The sequence below is a fragment of the Pleurodeles waltl genome, chromosome 6 (assembly GCF_031143425.1).
Source record: "Pleurodeles waltl isolate 20211129_DDA chromosome 6, aPleWal1.hap1.20221129, whole genome shotgun sequence".
NCBI classification, from domain to species: Eukaryota; Metazoa; Chordata; class Amphibia; order Caudata; family Salamandridae; genus Pleurodeles; species Pleurodeles waltl.
In genome coordinates this window covers 1649180283-1649199317 of record NC_090445.1, presented here as the reverse complement: position 1 = coordinate 1649199317, position 19035 = coordinate 1649180283, and positions in this window count along the sequence as shown.

Genomic DNA, 19035 nt, shown 5'->3' with positions numbered 1-19035 from the left:
ATAGAGGATTTCAGTTTTCTATTTACCAAACAAATGATCCTGCTGCTAGTTACAATTAAGAACTAATAAAGCACTATAGCTCACAGACTGACTCAGACACACTGAGAAACGTCTTACAAAAAGTGTGAGCAACAGATCTTTGATGATCTACGGCTTATCATTGCAAAGCAAGCAGTAGCCAGTCTAGAGAAAAGTCCACAACATAACCTTGAACCAAAAATTGAACACGCTGAAGAACGACCAAAGGGTTGAATATGCTTATTTCTCTGACAAATTTACCAACAACCCACACAAGGTAAAGTCTTGGCCTGGCAATATGACTGATCAAACGTAGCCCTGTAAACCTTGAAGCATCCTGATTATGCCTACCCAGGCGATGCTGCATGGATTGATGATGTAGGCAACCATCTTGACTACAGGCAGAGAACAATCAGAACCAGAGCAATGAGCAATGGATACACTTTGATTGAATAAGGCTGCAACCTGAAGAATATACACTGGACCTTGGTGAGTCTAGGTAGAGGCCCTCTGGGCACAACAGCAGGTGTAGGCAGATACAGCAGCAGAGCAGGGTGCTGGACCCTCTGAGTTAGGAGTGTAGAACTGCTTGCGGACATATCAGGCCTTGTCAGAACAGGCGTGTGGAGCTGCATACCAAGGAGAAAGGGCACTACAGAGAATCAAAGAAATGCAATCAGATGCAATATTATAGGACTCAAGCAATAAGAGCAGGAACGAGGGTGCTGGTAGAGGAGTGCACCGAAGCTGAGTTCCATATTGAGAAAGACTACCTGCGGCCTTTCAACTGGTCATGTCCCCAGAAGTGAAGATGGTGACACCTGGAACTGTCTGGAGCTATGAAACCTGATCCAAGTGCAAACAGTAAGAGACCTATGCAGAACAGAACAGACTGCATGTGGCAACCATACTAGACCATGGCTCTCTTAGATTATTGGAAAATCAAAAGTGCTGTGATACGAGTTGCCCCAAAGAGGTGCTGAAGAAATATTGTGAGAAAATCAACCCTCATAAGCATGCCCAATAGTTAAAAAAAAAAACAGCACAGCAGCACAAGTCAAGAAAAACAATTAGTGTGTGTCAGTGCTTGTAGTTGAAAAACGAGAGACAACACAGCATTCACAAGGGTAATCATCTGGATCTTCACAGGTGCATATTTTTCAGAAAATTGAGTGTTCCAGAGCATCGTTTGAGACCAAAATTTATACGATATCTTTATAAGTTAACATTCTCAGGGCACACGAGCTAGAAACACAGGAAGCAGTTGAACACATATAGGGGGTCATTACGACCCTGGCGGTTGACTGAGAAGTGGCGGTTTTACCGCCAACAGGCTGGCGGTAAAGAAATTTGAATTATGACCATGGCGGTTACCGCCATGGTCATCCGCCACTTCTCCGATCAGACCGCTAGGGCGGAGACGACCGCTGGGCTGGAGACTTGGGTCTCCAGCCCGGCGGCCGTCACAAGACCGCCAGCGGTATCATGACCCGGCTTACCACCATGGATTTCATGGGGTTTGGAACCGCCATAAAATCCATGGCGGTAAGCACTATCAGTGCCAGGGAATTCCTTCCCTGGCACTGATAGGGGTCTCCGCCACCCCCCCGAGTCCGTCCCCGACACCCCCCACCCACCCCGAGTCCGTCCCCGACAACCCCCACCCCCCCGAGTCCGTCCCCGACACCCCCCCACCCCCCTGCTACCCCTCAAAGGTGGCAGGACCCCCCCTCCCCACCCCTACCCCTGACATCACAAAACAGACACACACCCGACATGCATGCAGGCACCACCAACACACATTCCCGCACACACATGAACAAACATGCCAACAGACACACACACAGTCATACACGCACACTCACATTCAGATATACACGCACACATCCATACAGACATACATACAGACAGACATGCACACATTTCCATTCACACTACACACCTGCATGCATACACGCACTCACGCACCCTCTCTACATACTCACACGCACACCCCCATGCACCCACACATCACACGTGATACCCCTCTCCCCTAATGGACGATCAACTTACCTTGTCCGTTGATCTTCCGGGAGGATCCATGGGGGCTGCTTCGCCGCCACCACACCGTCAACAGAACACCGCCACGCCGAATCACAGAACGTGATTCGGTGGGCGGTGTTCTGTTGACGTGGCGGTGGAGGTGGAGCAACCTCCACTTTCCCGCCGTCCGCCAGTATGGCTGCTGGCGGCTCCCTGTCCGGAAATGGACGGAGGGCTGCCAGCAGTCATAATACACCGAGTGGAAACCCGGCACCACTGGCGGTCTCTCGGCGGTCTTGTCAAAAGACCGCCGAGGTCAAAACGACCCCCATAGACAGATGTGCTGGAGATTCTACAAAGAGTGAAATCATAATCCGAGCTCACTTGTGTGCTGGAGATAGGAGCAGAAGATGGTACAGGCAGATGAAGAAGAAATAATCTTAGGCTTGTAGGTTTTCAGGAATGAACAGATGGTGCATCTGCAGAACTATTCTTGGAGTTCTGGTTACAGAACTACCTTATACCAAAAGGTCAGTCCACGTTCTTTCAATTAACAGAGCTTACAGGTTGTTGGTGCCAACACCACACCTGTGGTGCCAGTGAGGCCTATCATAGCTAAACTGCTTACTACATTGACAGGCATAATATTGCAACATGTCAGAAAGACTGGCACACTTAGATGTGAATAACATATTATGAAATTCCTGGACTAACGGCAGAAAATATAAAAACTCTGGAAGCCAATTGTAGAAGTAAAATAATAGTGCTGCGTTACAAACATATATGCTTCTGCACATAGCTAAGCTTCGAGTGCTCTATGACACAAGGCACACTTGTTCCCTGGACCAGCAGCTGTGTGGGAATGGTTGGAAATAGGGTAAGGAGAATGACTACTGTTGATCTCACCAAATGGCCCAGCGGGTAACTCAGGAGGGAACAAGCAGTAGCAGTGGAAAAACTAAGGGGCTCATTTACAAGCTCATTTTTTGATGCTATAGCGGCAGCTATAGCGGCACAGAACTGTCCCCCACCCTGCGGCATATTTACAAACTGGTGCAATGGGACAATTGCGCCAGTTTGTAAACTTTTGCCCCACATTATACTTGTGCCATGTATAATGTCTGCCAGGAAGGCGTTCCCCCGCTAGGAGGCCTGCAGGAATGGCGCAGTAAAATCTAGAAGATTTCACTATGTCATTCTAGCGTCATTTTTTTTTATACCTGTCAAGGACAGGCATTAAAGTGATGCTAGGCTGTTTTAAATGGGCAATCCCTGAGCTTGACACTAGTCCAGCGAAGTGCCACAACTGCGTCAGAAATTCTAGTTTGTTGATGCTGAACGCTTGGATGCGGTCATCCAGATCCATGACCTCTACCTCGAAAGGACTGAGAGTTCTGTTGCTGCATCCCTCTTTGGAAATCTAAAAATGAGCAATATTGCTGGGGAAACTGCTGTAGAGGCAGTGTAAGGCAAGAAAGCAAGTGATCATCATCAATGATCTTTATTTTGATTTAAACAATAATCCATAAAAGAATAAAAACATACACACACAGTGCATACTTTAAATAGCCTTATTGCCATTATTAAAATCAGCATCATTACTTAAAGTGCCTAGAATCTTATAGGGCTTATAGTGCACATAAACACTTTAGTGTGCAAACAGTCATTGGCCGTTATAAATCAGTATCATGATTCAGTATCAGTATCATGATTCAGGTTATGTAAAATCTTATAATAACTATTTGTTGCGCTAATAATCACGAAACGTGAAGATAAACAGAATGTAATGCAAAACGGGCATATGTGCAAACTGGCAATAGCCAATAAGAACAATACAGACTTTACGTAGGCTTATCTCCATTATTAAAATCAACGTACTGCTTTAAAGTGCATAAAGTCTTATAGTGCAAAGAACATGCTAAAGTGTAAACAAACACTGACTGTTGAGAATCAACATCCTTGCAATAAAAGCCTTTTGTTGTACAGATAGTCACAGGACGTTAAAATAGAGGGATTATAGTGCAGAATGATCTTATGTGCACACTGACGATGGCCGATGGAAACATCATTGTAATATATTTCCAATTACATTTTAATCAGATAAATACCATCACTAAAAAGTCAAATTTGTTATCCAGGCAAAACACAAGATGCTGAGGATGAGGGGAGACACATATTGTTGGAAAAGTGATAAAAACATTCTAAATCATTCTGCAATAGTGACTATAGACTTTGCATTCCTTTATTCTATCTCATATGATGGTCTTTGTAGGTATAAAAGGGATTTCCATCCCTTGATCACAGACTTAATGTATGCCAATACTGTATAACATATACGGACATTTGACAGTTTACATAAAAAAGGAAAAGTGTACTAATAATAAATAGGTTTGTTCTCTAAAAACAAGGCGTGCAAAACGCTTGTTCTGATGTCCTTGTAGAACTTGCAAAACAGCATAAAATGAAGTGTGGCTGGTTTTCCCATTACATGGACAGCTGGGTAGCTTTGCTGTTCGTGCCTCAATGTTTGGAAAAGTCAACTGATAATCCAAGAGGCTAAATTGCATTCTAGTTAAATAAAACCTTTCTTGTTCTTTAGTTCTGGCAATCAGATACCCATGTATTCCCTGTTGTGTAGGTCCTGAGTAGTATCTATTCACTGTTGGCTTAATTCTCTCTCTATGGGCTCTACCAGCCTCTCTTTTCCCTTTTAAAATCAATTTCAATTCATTGTTACTGTATTGCAAGACACTGCTAGGTGCCTTCATGTTAACATTTTCATCAGTTTCCTGTAAGGCTTTATTTATGTATGCCAACCATGAAATGTTGTCACAGTGCTCTAATTTTCAACTCCTTCTGGTATGTCCTTTGTAAACTTTGTACCCGCCTTGCTCCTGATACTATCCCAGCAAATCACCAGACTTAACTATATCACATCTTCTAGCTATGGAGTATGTAATTCTCTATGGGTGACAAAGGGTGAAGTAGAATGAGGGACTGCAAGCGGTCTATATAAAAAGGAATTCTCCTGCGTTTGCAGCATCACACTATTTGTCGTGCCCCAGACTGTCGTCCCATAGGTAGACATTTAGGTGGTCATTACAACCCTGGTGGTCGGTGTTAAAGCAACAGTAAAAACACCAACAGGCTGGCGTAAAAAAAAAATTGAATCACGACCGTGGCGGAAACCGGTAACAAAGACAGCCACTTTAACACTCCGACCGCCAAGGCGGTACAAACAAACACCGCGGCGGAAACCGCCAACAGACAGGCGGAGGACAATGTATCACAGTATCACAAACTACCAATCCGCCACCTTACACGGGGCGGATTCACAGCGAACAAAAACACGGCGGAAACAGGACTTCGAAGGGAAAACGCTCACCTCTACACACCCCACGAGGAACCAGGACACCATGGAACCAGAGCTTCACATTTTTCCTGCCCTTATCTTCTTGCTCCTCTACTAGGAGCATGAACGCCGGCGGTGAAGACCACAGTGAGTACTGCACCTACGACACAGGGGAGGGGGAGGGAAAAACCAGGGACACACACATGCAACACCCCTCCACCCTCACCCACGACAACACACACACTAATACAGCATGATACATTACAGTTACACCCCCCAACCCCTCCTGAAGAATGCAAAGACAAAAGGAAATGAGTGTAACCATTGTAATCTATTAAAATCCAGTACGCAAAAATATACACTATAAACAAATGTATACACCAAGAATTCAAGTCCAGGTATTGCTCCATTGAAGTCAGTGGCACACTGGGCCCACACTGCATGGACGAGGCCCACACTCAATACCCGAACATTACGGAGAGAACACTGCAGGGGGATCCAATAGCAATAAAACAGGCACCTCAGGTGGAAGGGAAAGGTGGGGCACCTCAGCCGGTTGAGTGCACGACGCCAAATCCACGAGGGGGCCCCATGCCCACTGTTCAATCCTGGGGAGTGCAAAGCCAGTCTCTCAAGTCTCTACAGGGGGTGGTTTGCCCACTGTTCAGTCCTGGGGAGTGCAAAGCCACAGTCTCTCAAGTCTCTACAGTGGGTGGTTTGCCCACTGTTCAATCCTGGGGAGTTCAAAGCCAGTCTCTCAAGTCTCTACAGTGGGTGGGTTGCCCACTGTTCAATCCTGGGAAGTGCAAAGCCACAGTCTCACAAGTGGATAACAGTCTCCACTGGTTCTGGAGGGGGCTTTGTGGCCAGAGTGCTTCATCCTGCCAAGGACTGAGGTGGTGGATGAATCTCTCCACTGGTTCTGGAGGGGGCTTTGTGCCCAGAATGCTTCATCCTGGCAAGGACTGTGTGAGTGGATTTATCTCTCCAATGGTTCTAGAGGGGGCTTTGTGCCCAGAGTGCTTCATCCTGCCAAGGACTGTGTGAGTGGATGTATCTCTCCACTGGTTCTGGAGGGGGCTTTGTGCCCAGAATGCTTCATCCTGCCAAGGACTATGTGAGTGGATGTAACTCTCCACTGGTTCTGGAGGGGGCTTTGTGCCCAGAGTGCTTCATCCTGCCAAGGACTGAGGTAGTGGATGTATCTCTCCACTGGTTCTGGAAGGGGCTTTGTGCCCAGAGTGCTTCATCCTGCCAAGGACTGTGTGGGTGGATGTATCTCTCCACTGGTTCTGGAGGGGGCTTTGTGCTCAGAGTGCTTCATCCTTCCAAGGAGTGAGGTAGTGGATGTATCTCTCCACTGGTTCTGGAGGGGGCTTTGTGCCCAGAGTGCTTCATCCTGCCAAGGACTGTGTGAGTATATGTATCTCTCCACTGGTTCTGGAGGGGGCTTTGTGCCCAGAGTGCTTCATCCTGCCAAGGACGGTGTGAGTGGACGTATCTCTCCACTGGTTCTGGAGGGGGCTTTGTGCCCAGAGTGCTTCATCCTGCTCGTGGTGGACTCAGTAGCGTCAGTGCCCTTGGCGCTCATGGGCCAGCGGTGCTTGTGGTGGTGGTGTCCTGTCCAGCGGTGCTTGTGGCTGGGGTGTCCTGTTCAGCGGTGCTTGTGGCGGCGGTGTCCTTGGCAGCGGTGCCTGTGGCAGAGGTGTCCTGTTCAGCGGTGCTTGTGGCGGTGGTGTCCTGTTCAGCTGTGCTTGTGGCAGCGGGGTCCTGTTCAGCGGTGCTTGTTGCGGCGGGGTCCTTGGCAGCGGGGCTGCTACTGGCAGTCCTGTCTGGGCCAGCGGGGCTGCTGCTGGCGGTCCTGTCTGGGCCAGCGGGGCTGGTGCTGGCGGTCCTGTCTGGGCCAGCGGCGCTGGTGCTGGCGGTCCTGTCTGAGCCAGCGGGGCTAGTGCTGGCGGTGCTGTCTGGGCCAGCGGGGCTGGTGCTGGCAGTCATGCCTGGGCCAGCGGGGCTGGTGCTGGTGGTCCTGTCTGGGCCAGTGGGGCTGCTGCTGGCGTTCCTGTCTGGGCCAGTGGAACTGCTGCTGCCGGTCCTGTCATGGCCAGCGGGGCTGATGGGGGTGCCTTCTTGGCCAGCAGGGCTGATGGCGGTGGCCTCCAGGCCAGCGGGGCTGATGGCGGTGGCCTCCAGGCCAGCGGGGCTGATGACGGTGGCCTCCTTGGTAGCGGTGGCCTCCTGGGCAGCGGGGATGATGACGGTGGCCTCCTGGGCAGTGGGGCTGATGGCAGTGGCCTCCTGGGCAGCGGGCTGATGGCGGTCTTCTCCGCCGTGCTGCTTTTCCCAGACTTGCCGGGTTTCTTGTGCCCCTTCCCCACCTTGGAAGGTGTCACAGCTGACTCCACACTCCCACCCGTACTCCTGGGAGCGGCTTTGGTGGATGGAGTCTTCCCCCTCTCTCGCCGGGCACTGGCCAACTTTTGATGCTTGACAGGTGGGGGACTGTCCGTGCTGTGGCTCCAGAATCCGGTGACTACTGGCACCACTGATCCTGCCGATGTCGTGACTGAGGTGCTAGGTTGGGACCTGGAGAGTCGGGCCATGGAGACTGACGGGGTGGGGGAGGTGAGGGAAAGAGGTCAAGGGTGGACAGGAAAAGTTTCTTGGGAACACTGGGACGGGTAGCTGGAGGGGGTTTGGGAGTGGAGGAAGAGGTTGTGGTTGTAGGAGGTGTACGTTTGGAGACATTGGGTGAAGGTGCATGCGCTGGAGGCTGTCGTGAGGTGGATGGCTGTTGGGTGGGTGTGTGCCTGCGTTTGTGTACCTTTGGAGGTGGCGTCACAGACACACTGGGAGAGGACACAGGGGATGTGTGAATGGTAGTGGGGGTGGTGACTGCACGACAGCGGGGTGTGGTGGTGTGTGTGCTGGTGATGGAAGTAGTGGCTGTAGATGTAGTGTATGCAGGTGTGAGTAGAGACGAGACTGGGAGGGAGGAGGGAGACGAGGAGGAGGGGGACACAGTGGAGGCAGTGGATGTTGGTGTGTCTGCATGTGTGTGATGCTTGCGTGAGTGCCTGTGGGATGTGTGGTGCTTATGTTTGCCTGAGCTTCCTTTGTGTGTTGAGGTGTGTGCATGCTGGTCTGATGGTGTGCTCGGGGTAGGCTGAGGTACAGGGGTGTGGGTCTGGGTGGAGGAAGTTGGAGGGAGGAGGCTAGAGACAGGGACAATGGCTGCCATCAGTGCTGAGGCCAGAGTCTGAAAAGCTCACTGAAGGGCTGCCTGACCAGAATGAATGCCCTCGAGGAATGCATTGGTTTGTTGCAACTGCCTCTCCACACCCTGGATGACATTCAAAATGGTAGACTGCCCAACAGTGAGGGACCTAAGGAGGTCAATGGCCTCCTCACTGAGGGCAGCAGGGGTGACTGGGGCAGGACCTGAGGTGCCTGGGGCGAAGGTGATGCCCACCCTCCTGGGTGAGCGGGCACGGGGCAAAGGCTGAGGGGCTGCTGGGAGGGCGGTGCTGGTAGGGGGGGTGGCGGCTGTACCTGTAGATGCGGGGGGCACAGATGTGGCCGCCACCACAAGGGAGCTCCCATCAGAGGATGAGTCCGTATCACTGGTTTTAGCTCCTGTCCCCGCCGTGGAGCTCCCCTCGCCCTCTGGTGAATTCAGACTCCGTAGTGTCGCCCTTCAGGGCCATGTGGGATGCAGCTCTGTTGCCACTGCTCCTCCGCCTGATGATGCTAATGCACACAAGAGCAGGGAGACCACAAAAAGGGGGGGAACGACAGAAGAAAGACATGTTGAGTGCATGCATTACCGCTACCGTTGGCAGACACGACAGACACAGAAGCCCCCTGCACTACGCCGCGCACTTGGGGTCCACTCTTCAATCCCTGGGACATGGCCTACAAGGCTATGACCGACATCTGCACACATGGATGTCACAGGAGCCTGACTAGGTGTAGATGGCACTGTATGCAGGTGGGGTGGGATGCCACAGGGTCTGCCAGAAGAAGGGGACCTAACTAGCACACTCACCCTAGCCTAGGGAAACCCACAGCCCACCTCCCCCACCCAGGCACCTCCACTGCACGCTGAATCAGCTGAATGAGAGTGTACTCACCCCCTTGTGGCTGCTGTGATGCCCTGAAGCGCCCATCCAACTCTGGGTACGCCACCGCCAGGATCCTAATCATCAGGGGGGTCATGGTGCGACGGGCCTCCGCCGTCTTCTTGCTCCAGCTGCGAATGTCCTCCCATCTCTAACGGCAGTGGGTGCTCCGTCTGTGATAGACCCCCAGGGTCCGGACGTCCTTGGCGATGGCACGCCAGATGTCCTTCTTCTGGTGGGCGCTGACCTACATGAATTGTACAGGGGAAAAATAAAAGTTATTACCAACTGCACTGTCACACTCATTGGCCCCTATCCCTGCCCTTGCCATGTGGCACATGCACTCACCGTCGTTTCATGCATGCCTCATTCTCCCCCACCCATCTTTCATCCACCCCACTCCACACAGGCATAGCCCATACAGCATGTTCCCAGTGTACTTACCTGTTTGTCTGGAGGACCGTAGAGTAGCGTATACTTGGGGAGGACCCCATCCACGAGTTTCTCCAACTCCTCCGTGCTGAAGGCAGGGGCCCTTTCCCCAGACGCACAAGCCATTGTCTCTTCCAGACTGAGGTCACAGCAGCACTTGCAGTGTAAGTCCTCTCCTGTCGAAGATCAGGTATCGAGTGATTGAACAGATAGAAAATGGCGGTCACCGCCAGCGTACATCGTCATTGGCTCCTGGGACCCATAGGGTCCAATGTAAATCAATGCAGAATTGCACCGCCGTCTTTGACCGCCTACCGTGACGGTGTACAACGCCAGCGCAGTTACCTCACATCCCATTGTCCCACTTTACAGGTCAGGCAGCTGCCATTTCAGGGGCCCACATGGCTTAATTTTTAACTGTGTCACACATACCTAGACCTTGCCTCAACACTCATCCATGCAAATTTCGGATTATGAATCGTGTTTTGTGTAAGCTGTGTGTATGTACCTCTGAGTTGGTTGACTCTGTGCTCGCTGTTGTCCTTCATAGGCACCATCCGCTGGGACATGTGAGGCGATGGCAGCATCCTCCGGTATACAGAGCGCTGGTGGACCTGTCGACAATGGAGGAAAGACATGTTATCATCATCTACAGGCTTGACCGTGCCACAATCCTGGAACTGTGTGCCCAGTTGGAGCCAGACCTGATGTCAGCTATCCACCATCCCACCGGAATCCCCCCTCTAGTGCAGGTGCTGTCAGTACTCCATTTCCTTGCAAGTGGGTCATTTCAAACAACAGTGGCCATAGCATCAGGGATGTCCCAGCCTATGTTTTCCAACATGTTGTCCAGAGTGTTGTCTGCCCTGCTGAAACACATGTGGAGCTACATCGTTTTCCCTCAGGTGGAGGATTTGCCACCAGTGAAAGGTGACTTCTATGCCCTGGGACATATCCCCATCATCATAGGTGCCAATGATGGGACACATGTGGCTTTGGTACCCCCCCCGCAGGAATGAACAGGTGTACAGAAACCGGAAGAGTTATCATTCGATGAATGTGCAGATGGTGTGTTTGGCAGACCAGTACATCTCCCATGTGAATGCCAAATTCCCTGGCTCAGTGCATGACACTTACATCCTGCGGAATAGCAGCATCCCTTATGTGATGGGTCAATGGGTCAACTCCAGAGGCACCGTGTGTGGCTATTAGGTGAGCATCTGGAAGCAAGTCAGTGGGAATGGTTGTCTGGGTCTGGGGATATCCCTACAGGTTAGTGTGTGTCTAACAGTTGTCCCTCGCCATTTGCAGGTGACTCTGGTTACCCCAACCTGTCATGGCTACTGAACCCTGTGAGGAATCCCAGGACAAGGGCAGAGGAACGCTACAATGAGGCCCATGGGCGAACTAGGAGGATTATAGAGCGGACCTTCGGCCTCCTGAAGGCCAGGTTCAGGTGCCTCCATATGACAGGTGGTTCCCTATTCTACTCACCAAAAAAGGTGTGCCAGATCATCGTGGCCTGCTGTATGCTTCACAACTTAGCTTTGTGATGACAGGTGCCTTTTCTGCAGGAGGATGGTCCAGATGGAGGTGTTGTGGCAGCTGTGGAGCCTGTGGACAGTGAAGACGAGGAAGCAGAAGAAGAGGACATCGACAACAGGAACTCGGTGATCCTGCAATACTTCCACTGAGACACAGGTAAGAATACAAACCTGTCTACTACATGTACTTTAACACTACTACCTCTCTACTGTCTGTCGTTTTCACCCAGTGTATGGTCACTGAGTTGTCACTTTCCCTTACGATTTCACAGATGTGGGTCCCACTGTGTGAAATCTGCTATGTTTCCTCATGGACTAGAGCTGTGTGACATAGGTATGTTGACATTACAATTGAAAGAGCATTTTGTCACTGTAATTGCTAATACACTATTTCGAAATCACAGACAGACTCCAGATTGTTTTGTGCTTTAAGGGTGTTTATTTAAGTGCTCAATATTGGAGGGTGCTGTAAAATGGTGAGGGGTGATGGTGGAGGAATGTCCATGGCAGGGTGCAGTCTATTAGTCTCACAGGTGCATTGCCAAAAGGGGCATAGGAAGTGGAGCTGGGGCAGTTTGAGGATGGACAGGGTGACAAGGTGGGACAAAAGGATGATATTCAGGGTGGTCTCATCTCTTGGCGGGGGTCTTGGCATCGTTCTCTGTCTTTGTCCTGGATCTCAGGGACCGTTTGCGGGGTGGTTCTCTATCTGCAGGGGGTGGGGTGCTGGTGTGGTGGTCCTGTGGCGGTGCCTCCTGTTCACTAGCGCCGGCGGAGGTGGTGGGCAGTTCATCATCCAGGCTAGTGTCAGGGGCCCCTTGTTGTGCCACAGTGTCCCTCCTGGTGTTGAGGACTTCCTTCAGCACCCCTACGATGGTGCCCAGGGTGGAATTGATGGATCTGAGTTCCTCCCTGAAGCCCAAATACTGTTCCTCTTGCAGCTGCTGGGTCTCCTGAAACTTGGGCAGTACCATTGCCATCATCTCCTGGGAATGGTGGTAGGCTCCCATGATGCTGGAGAGGGCCTCGTGGAGAGTGGGTTCCCTGGGCCTGTCCTCCCCCTATCGCACAGCAGCCCTCCCAGTTCCCCTGTGTTCTTGTGCCTCTGTCCCCTGAACGGTGTGCCCACTGCCACTGCCCCCAGGTCCCTGGTGTTGTTGGGGTAGTGGGTTAGCCTGGGTTCCCTGTAGTGGTGGACACACTGCTGATTGACGTGTCCTGGGGACAGAGGTATGGGCCCTCTGGGTGAGTGCTGTGATGGTGTTTCCAGAGGGGGGAAGCTCTGTGGTGGCCTGGGCAAGTGTGAGGGGAACCGACTGTCCCAAGGTCCCAGATGGGCCGGGCTGGTCATCTAGATCCAGTCGGACAGAGCTGCTGTCATCACTGTGGGCCTCTTCTGTTGGTAGTGTGGACATGTGTGGACCCTCCTGTCCGGTGACGTTGGGTAGGGGTCCTGCAGGGGTATAAAAGGATGTTTATTGCATCTGTGTGTGCCATGGTGTGCTATCGGTGGGTGACCGTTTACCCCAGTGCTTTCATTCCTGTGTGGGACCTTGTGTGATGGTGGTTTAGGGGGGTGTATGGGTATCTGCAGTGGCCATGCTTTGGTGATGGGTGTCCATGCTTTGTTGTTGCATGCAGGGCTTGGTGTTGGGATGTGTGGTTTGTGATATTGGGACATTTGTGAGGAGTTGGAGTGATGGTGGTGGGGGCGAGGGTGGGGGTATGTGATGGCATGCAGGTAGTGTGGGGGATATAGTAGTAAAGCATTGCCTTACCAGAGTCCATTCCTCCATCTACTCCTGCGAGGCCATCAGGATGCAGAATCGCCAAGACTTGCTCCTCCCATGTTGTTAGTTGTGGGGGAGGAGCTGGGGGTCCGCCGCCAGTCCGCTGAACCACAAGGTGGTGTCTTGATACAACAGAACACACCTTCCCCCATAGGTCGTTCCACCTCTTCCTGATGTCATCCCTATTTCTTGGGTGCTGTCTCACTGCGTTGACCCTGTCCACGATTCTTCGCCATAGCTCCATCTTCCTAGCTATGGAGGTGTGCTGCACCTGTGATCCGAATAGATGTGGCTCTACCCGGACGATTTCCACCATGACCCTAAGCTCCTCCTCGGAGAACCTGGGGTGTCTTTGCCATGCCATGGGGTGATGTGTGGGGTGGTGTGTGTTGTGATAAGTGGGGTGAGATTTAGTGATGTGTTGTGTGAGGTGCGTAGAAGTTATGTGGGTGATGGTATTGTGTGCCTGTGGATGCTTGGTAGTAGTTTGTAGTCTCTCTCTCTGGCCTTCTTTCGGTATTTTGGTCGTAGGGGTTTGTGGGTGATGTGGGTGGGTGTTTTATATTGTATTGGGTGTGTGGGAGTGGTGTGTGTGTATGTGTATCAGGTGTGTGTATTTCGATTTGTCCAATGTGGCTGTGTTTTGTAAGAGTGTGTGTATTTTGAGCGCGGCGGTGTGTACCGTCAATGGAATACCGTAGTTGAAAGACCGCTGTGTGGATTCATGGGTCGTGATAGTGTGGGCGTATTTCTGTTGCCGTGACGGTGGAGGTTTTGTTTTCGCCAGTTTATCACTGACCTTTGGTGTGGCGGACTTGTGTGGGTGTCTAAATTTTGGCAGATTCCGAGCAGTGGGTCATAATGACCGTGGCGGAATTCCACTGCCGCCAATGTTGTAATGAGGGCCTTACTCCTGTACAATTACAAGATTTCTCTGACCGGTTTAGTACCTATCTTTTTTGCGAATTCAAATAGGGCTTCTGATGTCCTTGTACATTTGAGTTCCACAATTCTTATCTGTGAGCCCCAATTGCCTCCCAGTGAGAAAGAAATGCCAAAATGGCTTACATTTTGCATTTCAGCTCATTTATAGCCCTTCACATATTGGGCCTTTACCTTGGTTTACCCCATTCCATAAACTATTATATAAGTTGTTGTTAGTTTTAGTTTTAGATCTTTCTCCTCCACGAAGATGACAAAATGGTTGATCCAGTGTTTGCAGTCCATCTGCAGTCCTAGAAAGCAACACCCCATCATCTGCGTAGAGGAGAATTGGGGGTTAAACGGATTCCCACACCGGGTGAATCTGCTTTTACCTGTTGTAAAAGGCTAGCCACCCCATTTATATATAATGAAATAAACAGGGAAGAACGCAACCTTGCCTAATTCCTCTCGTCACCCTAAATCCCTGGGTGCATTCCCTGTTCATGCCATGCCGTACTCGTGCTGTGAGGGATTCCCATGTCTGTGACAGATATGAAATGATATAAACGGGTGCTCCCATTTCACCCATAGGGTGATGCACTGTGCATGGTTCACTAGGTCAAAGGCACTACTCAGGTCAGCAAAGCAGAGGTAAACATGCCCTTGTTGGTGACTGTACATTTACTAATTAGGAGGTTCAGGTTGTTGCACTGCTTCACTGTATCAATATCCCATCCTGTGTGTCAATCAAGGCCTGGGCCCAGGTTTACAGACAGTCTTGGGCTGCGTTGCGTGACAGGGAGGGAGCATGAGAGCGCCATATCTACAGAGATATGGCACCCTCCACCCCGCTTCCTAGCGCCTGCGTACATTTTAGCCGCTCTGTGCCATGCACACACTTTTGTACCATACTGCAAGGATGTGTGTAGGTCTAGCATAGGCTTTGTGCTGGAATGGTAACCTTCCAGTACAAAATACTATGCTTAGACTTAATGTAAAACTTTCCCTACTTTTTATGTGTGCTGCACAGTGCAGCACGCATGCAATGTCAGAAAAGAAAGGAGAAATATTAACATTTCTCCTTTTTACATCTTCTTTCAAATGGCGTTAACTTTTGGTGCAAAAACCTGTCTACTATTGTTAGCAGATAGGGTTTTGTGTCGAAGGGCATGGGTGGTTGCATGGAAATGCCCATGTACCACCCATGCAATGTCCTTGGCTCTAAGTAATGAACAACAGTGCTTTGAGCTGCGTTGCATTACTTTTAGGGTATTTTCCACTGGAAAACCAGTTTAGCACTGGAAAGTAAATTTGGAAAGCAACATTTTGTGCTGGTTTGCATCACTTTTGTGAAACTAACCCAGAGCAAAATGTTTGTAAATATAACCCTGGTTCTCTAAGGCCAAAGTTTCTAGCCTCTCTAAAATAACTCTACCCATTAGCTTAGCAGATGAGTCCAATACAAATTTTGGATGGTAGCATTTTGTGTCTTCTCTACCCCCCTTCTTAAACTTGGGGACTATTATACTATCTCTCCATGTAAGTACCATTATGCTGCTGTGTTCCAGATTTACATCAAAATTGGTGCCCAGAGCATTATATGGGATTTAAAAGCGTCTATTGGAACCCCATCGTGGCCCAGAGCTTTCCCATTCACAGATGTTTCAATGGCTAAGATGACCTCTTCTATACAGGGAGTGCAGAATTATTAGGCAAGTTGTATTTTTGAGGATTAATTTTATTATTGAACAACAACCATGTTCTCAATGAACCCAAAAAACTCATTAATATCAAAACTGAATATTTTTGGAAGTAGTTTTTAGTTTGTTTTTAGTTTTAGCTATGTTAGGGGGATATCTGTGTGTGCAGGTGACTATCACTGTGCATAATTATTAGGCAACTTAACAAAAAAAAATATATACCCATTTCAATTATTTATCATTACCAGTGAAACCAATATAACATCTCAACATTCACAAATATACATTTCTGACATTCAAAAACAAAACAAAAACAAATCAGTGACCAATATAGCCACCTTTCTTTGCAAGGACACTCAAAAGCCTGCCATCCATGGATTCTGTCAGTGTCTTGATCTGTTCACCATCAACATTGCGTGCAGCAGCAACCACAGCCTCCCAGACACTGTTCAGAGAGGTGTACTGTTTTCCCTCCTTGTAAATCTCACATTTGATGATGGACCACAGGTTCTCAATGGGGTTCAGATCAGGTGAACAAGGAGGCCATGTCATTAGATTTCCTTCTTTTATACCCTTTCTTGCCAGCCACGCTGTGGAGTACTTGGACGCGTGTGATGGAGCATTGTCCTGCATGAAAATCATGTTTTTCTTGAAGGATGCAGACTTCTTCCTGTACCACTGCTTGAAGAAGGTGTCTTCCAGGAACTGGCAGTAGCACTGGGAGTTGAGCTTGACTCCATCCTCAACCCGAAAAGGCCCCACAAGCTCATCTTTGATGATACCAGCCCAAACCAGTACTCCACCTCCACCTTGCTGGCGTCTGAGTCGGACTGGAGCTCTCTGCCCTTTACCAATCCAGCCACGGGCCCATCCATCTGGCCCATCAAGACTCACTCTCATTTCATCAGTCCATAAAACCTTAGAAAAATCAGTCTTGAGATATTTCTTGGCCCAGTCTTGACGTTTCAGCTTGTGTGTCTTGTTCAGTGGTGGTCGTCTTTCAGCCTTTCTTACCTTGGCCATGTCTCTGAGTATTGCACACCTTGTGCTTTTGGGCACTCCAGTGATGTTGCAGCTCTGAAATATGGCCAAACTGGTGGCAAGTGGCATCGTGGCAGCTGCACGCTTGACTTTTCTCAGTTCATGGGCAGTTATTTTGCGCCTTGGTTTTTCCATACGCTTCTTGCGACCCTGTTGACTATTTTGAATGAAACGCTTGATTGTTCGATGATCACGCTTCAGAAGCTTTGCAATTTTAAGAGTGCTGCATCCCTCTGCAAGATATCTCACTATTTTTGACTTTTCTGAGCCTGTCAAGTCCTTCTTTTGACCCATTTTGCCAAAGGAAAGGAAGTTGCCTAATAATTATGCACACCTGATATAGGGTGTTGATGTCATTAGACCACACCCCTTCTCATTACAGAGATGCACATCACCTAATATGCTTAATTGGTAGTAGGCTTTCGAGCCTATACAGCTTGGAGTAAGACAACATGCATAAAGAGGATGATGTGGTCAAAATACTCATTTGCCTAATAATTCTGCACTCCCTGTAGTTACTAACTTGAATGGTACAGCTGCCAGTAGATGTGATTTGCCCATAATTAATGCAACATCAGCGTTATTAGAATTAAAAATCCCTCCAAAGTGGGCAATCCAATCCTCACGTGCATCATGTGCCGCTACTTTGCGTGAAAAAATGTCCCAGAAAAAAGGACTATTTATTGTTTTCCAAAACAAGGAGGAATTTCTAGTTTCAGGCGCCTATTCCAAGCTGGCCCATGCCTGCTCTTGAAGTTCATTTTTCCACATGTCCACTGCTTGCAAATAAATCGCCCCTAGCGTTTTAACCTCCTATCTATTTCTAGGGATTGACTGTAGTACTCTTCTTAGATTTTGATTTGCCTTTTAGCAATGCTGGTCAAACCAACCCAGATTCCTTTCATTAGTGGCTTATGTGGGGCTCTCAGTTTGTTGGCAATTGCAGAGGTTATGTTGCCAAATGCTGCCAACAGCGTTTCTGGAGGGGACATGCTCTTTGGTACAGGTAATAAAATCTTCAGTGTTCTTTTACTATTGTTTCCAGTAGCATGGATTCATTTACCCCGGTCTACTTAAGGCTTATCCTATTTGTACCTGCAGTTTCAATATGTGCCGCTGGTAGCACCCTTCTCTTTGGTTGCGATGAATGTTAAGAGTAATGGTCACTGTGCAAAGAGTCCAGGGGTTTCCTTACCAGTGGACAGGGGCTTCCTCTAGCAATACCAACGTGCTCTTTTAGGGGGTAGTATGGTTGAGCAGCCTTAGGTTTATCAGAGGACAGTGTTGGACATCTGCAGATACACACAGAGTCAATAAATGAGACACACAACTCAATAATGAGATCCACACCAATTTATAAAAATAAAAAGTACCTTTATATACATGTAGGCACCAGAATCAATACTATCAGTTAAGTACGTTTCACAAGAAAAACCTTTATAGTTTTGAAAAGTCGGCAGTGCAATTTTTGGAAGCTGCACTGTTATCCTATAGAGGAAAAACAAATACTGCAAACAGATACAGCACAGCGATTTACAGGACTAATCTGCTGGACTTAAGGTAAGTATTGGTCAAGGGTCAGGACCACACCGGGTGGCTGGGTGCAGAGGTGTAGTATGGTGTAGGGTGCTCATTGTTAGTTAATGGGGATCGGTCTGGTTGAAAAGAGGCTGCAGGTTTGGACAGGGAGCCCAGTCGAGGAGAACCAACAGGTGGGTTCAAGCCTTGAGATGCTTAGGGAACCGTGGACACCTTCAGTCCTCTTCTCCATGGGCGACAGATGTAAAGGTGTCCCGAGGCATCGGGTTTTCTTCACTGGGAGCTCTCGTGGTTGAGGGGACCTGTGAACAGATGCTGCATGCAGGGGATGTCAGGGAGTCCACATTGGGTAAGACCAAGGTGAGCTCTGTCCCTGGAGGGCTGGGGGACCACATTGACACCATTAACCCACTTCAGCTCGGGATATATGGCACAAGATGCAGTGGTGCTTTCCAGTGTTGGGCTTTTTCAGTCTGCAGTCCTCACAGGTCTCTTGGGGTGCCTTTGCTGCTCCACTGGAGTTTCTGGTTCTTTGTTGAAGGCAGGCAGTCCTCC